The sequence below is a fragment of the Mus caroli genome, chromosome 7, assembly GCF_900094665.2.
Source record: "Mus caroli chromosome 7, CAROLI_EIJ_v1.1, whole genome shotgun sequence".
NCBI classification, from domain to species: Eukaryota; Metazoa; Chordata; class Mammalia; order Rodentia; family Muridae; genus Mus; species Mus caroli.
In genome coordinates, this window is record NC_034576.1 from 145136027 (window position 1) to 145140312 (window position 4286).

Consider the following 4286-nt stretch of genomic DNA (forward strand, 5'->3'; position numbering starts at 1 on the left):
AGAGAGAGAGAGAGAGAGAGAGAGAGAGAGAGAGAGAACGAACCAGATAAAAACAATGCTTATAGTGAACTCTACTTATAGGAAATCTTAGAAAATAAAAATTGATCTGTCGTGGCAGAAAGGTTGACAAGGGTTGAATGTAAAGTCCAAATTCTTGACAGATGATAATTTCACTCTTGGGCTGACATAAAAACCTCTCAAACTCTACATTCACAAGGATACAGATTCACTTCCCAGGAAGATGGCATGGGCTGTCACACCCTGAAAAAGAATGAAATATAAAGAAGCCGATCTCCATTGTATCTACTGGTCCATTGCCCTGTGCACTGCCTCACTTAGAAAAGTCCTAGCTCCCATTGCAGCTGCTGATCCAGACATGGCACCTTCATTAAAGTCTATGGACTGCCCACAGCGGGAAGGAGGACACTGCATGTTGCCTCCCTGAATGGGTCCTTTACTATATTACTCGGGAAGGCAGCTGAACACTTTACAGTTACACAGGGCAGACAACAGTGCACACAGCCCCTTCACTCAGCCTATGCTAGGTATGTGAGTAGCAAGAAGAAGACAAGCCACCCAGAGACCCCAGGTAAGGCACACAATCTCTTCAAAGGAGAGGCAAATTGCTGAAAGGCTTTCAGAGATGACACACTCTGAAGTCACTACTGTCTTGCTGTGTGAAGGCTTGGTCCCCAGAGCAGCACTCTTGGAATAAGGAGGAACCTTTTGGAGGTGGAACTTAGTAGTGGTATTCCTTCAACCATGACACCTTGCCTCTTCTTCCTTTCTTTACTATTGCTGAGGGGAATATTTCTGATCTGCCACCTGCCCCTTTGGTAATGTGCAGCCTCATCATGGATCTAAAACAACAGGGTTTTCTAGAGAAACAACTGATAGAAGAAATACATAGTAAAAAGTGACTTGTTAGATTGGTTTCCATGATACAGCTTAGGTAGCCCAACAATTGCTGATTCATACCAAAGAGCCTAAGAAGGCTGGATGCCTCTACAGCCCCAATCTGCTACCAAAGGCCTGGAGGGCTGTTGGTCTTTGGTCTACATCGGAACACTAAAGAAGTTGGTTTGAACATCAATGGAGGAATGTAGAGGTGGCAGCAACGGGATAGAAGGACTTTCTAGCAAGAATGAAGGCAAGCAGACAAGCAGCAACATTTCCTTCTTCTATCTTCCTTTTATCTGGGCTGTCACCAAAAGCTACTGTTCATAGAGTGGATCTCTCTACTTCAATCATCTGATGAAGAAAAATTCCAATACAGGAGCACCCAGCGGCTTGCCTTTAAGTTGATTCAGTAAGTTGACAATCAAGATTAAACATCACAAAGGTCAAAGGTCATAGGCCGGAACCTCCAAACTTGGGAGCCAAACCCAACCCTTCCCTGGATACATGGTTGGTTCAGATGCTTGCTCTGTGATGAAAAGCTGACTCACATACCATGAAACTGAGTAAATCCCAAGTGAGCAGAGGTGGCCGTGAAGAGGAAAGACACGGCACACCCAGAGTCCATGGAAAACCCAACAGATGAGCCAAGGCCCAGCCACTGGGGTTCAAGAATGAGGCCATGCAAAGAACTACAACATCCTGTGTGGCTTGGTTATGGAAATGTGACTGAGGTAAGGGAATGACATTGGTGAGGCAGACAGGGGATATTAGGAAAGGACAGACACTTATAACACCACAGGCACTTACACAGAAAAACTGGAATCAGGTGGGCTGTGAGTACTCTGATGGGGCCCCACCAACTACTGCACAATAACCAGGAATCTTGATGTGCATATAATGTACAGCAAAGTGGCAGAGTCTTAGCTAGTTATAGTGGAAGTTTCTGTAGGTGAGCAGTCCCAGGCTGTGAACATCTGGGAGGAGGAAGCTACAGCTGCTAGTTTTTGTACACACTGATCAATCATTCATAAACACTGCACTTGGACCAGAGGAAGGCTTTGTAATTTCCCATAGGTCTGAGGCATTGGTTTTTGGCATGGCTGTGCCCCTGTCAATAGCACACATTCACTCAAGGCTTCCTTGGCTCCCTACAGAGAACTTCTCCATTCTCCAGGAGGTTCCTGCCACACTGCGTGGCCCTAGAGGTTACAGCATATCTGAGAAGTTCTGAATGTGCCCAGATTTGTGTGCTGGAGACTTAACTCCCAAATCCTTTTGTGGTTATCACTTAGAAGCAGGGGCCTTTGGGAGGTGACTAGGGTTCGGAAGGCTATGAAGGTGTAAGGGATGTATCAGGATGTAACTGATGGCTTTATAAGAGAAAGACACCGTGCCTCACATCCTCCCTCTGTCTCTTCACTCAGTGCCATGCCCACATTACTGTGAAACACAAAACAGGTTCCATGCAGGTACAGAGTTATGCTCTTGGACTCCCCAGCCTCCAGGACTATGAGTTGGAAATGAGACAACAGGGCAATACCAAGGACATGGTGCCAGGAGGTCCCTTTCTTATGTGTCCTTTTTGTGTCTCTTCTTGTACCCAATTCTAGAGGTACTCAATCTCTTCTGGTGTGACATGAATAGCTTCTGGACTTGTCTGACTTCTTAAATAGGTGAGTGTGACAACAGTGAGCTCCCAGTGGACATCTCAGACTACAGATCCCCTTGGATTCTGAGAGCATCTCTTTATAGATTAAAAAGACAGCTGAACACATGCCTATTGAAACTCCATCCATGTGTTATCTGGCAGAGGCTCTGGATGTGCAGGGCAGGTCTGCAGAGGGGCGGGGAGCCAGGTGAACATTGTGTCTGCTGCTATGATGAAGTTTCCATGAAGAACAGGGTTCATGAACCTTCCCAGGAATGTTCTGCACCTCATGGAGTTGCCTTTCGTCACCCAGAGCATTAGGAGGCTGGCACAGAAAAGATGGAGACAAAGCCCGGCTTTAGGGGTCCAAAACAACCCATATGGTAGGTCCTAATCTCCTCATGGGTCTGAAACACACTATAAAGCCAGCCTGGCCTGCCCCACATCCATTCTAAATTCCAGAAAGTCCTCGAATAACTTTATGGATATCCTAGCCTGCTTCAACTGCTAGAACAAACCCTGATCAAATGATCCCAGACCTAGGTTCACAGAGACCGACCTAAGAAAAGACCCAGGGGAGGACCAGGCCAATGAGCCACAGAATCCCACTCCAACCCTTAGGCAAATCCAACACCTTGGTGTTAGGGAAACATCTTAACAACAGTCTGGCAGAGGAACCAGGCCAGCCCTTGGTCCATGACTCCCTTCTTCTCACCCAGAAGGCAGTGGTGCCTGCATCATTGCTTAGGATGATAGCAAGAACTAAGTAAGCTTCAAGCTTGCTAGGATCCCTAGAAGTGGCAGAAGCTGCTTCAGCTTCCACAGGGACTCAGAAAGCCACTCCCATTCTATCACCAACCTAAGCAGAAGCCAAATGCTCTTCTCCCCACGCCCCCACCCCCACCCCAGGCTTACAACTCTCCCTGAAATAGTCAAAGTTGAGCTCACAGGCCAATCCACCAAAGCTGAAATTGCAGGGAAAGGAGCAGCAGCAGCCATGAGAATACCAGCACAAGAGAACCCAAGGCCTGTGAGGCCGAGCATCGGAAGAAGAAGAATTCAGCTACACCAGCTTTGCATCTGTGAAAGCCAACTGGGTATCAAGATGACATAGAATCCCTGGGTTGTGAACATGTGTGAGTTCTCCTGGGGGAGGAGGTGTGAACAAATATCTTCTCACTCAGAAAGGCCACCCATTACAGACCAGAGAAAGGATTCCTCGTGAGTCTAGTTCAGCCTCTAAGCTTATTACAGTTACACACAGAAGCACGGGGGACTCAGAGGCAGGTACATCACTGAAAAGCCTAACCCAACATGGGCCATAACTCACAAAATCTGTGTCGCTGGAGCTCCCTGCCCAGCTTGTAGGCAGTGCCTCTAGTCAGTTACTATTTGCTGCTTCTGAGCCCTCTAACTTCCCCATCTTCCTGGATCTTACACCACTCCCTTTCTAGGTTCCCTTGCTGTGATAAAACACTGGCTCAAAGCAACTTGGAGAGGAAAGGATTTATTTCATCTTACAGTTTATCGGGAAGGGAAGTCACAGCAGTAACTCAAGGCAGCCACTGAAGCAGAGGCCATGGAAGAACACTGCTTACTGGCTTGTTCTGTCTTGATCAGCCAGCTTTCTTACACACCCCAGGACCACTTGACCAGGTGTGGTACCACCCACAGTGAGCTAAATCTTTAGTCAAGAAAATACACCACAGACTTGCCTACCGGAAAAAAAAATGCTGTT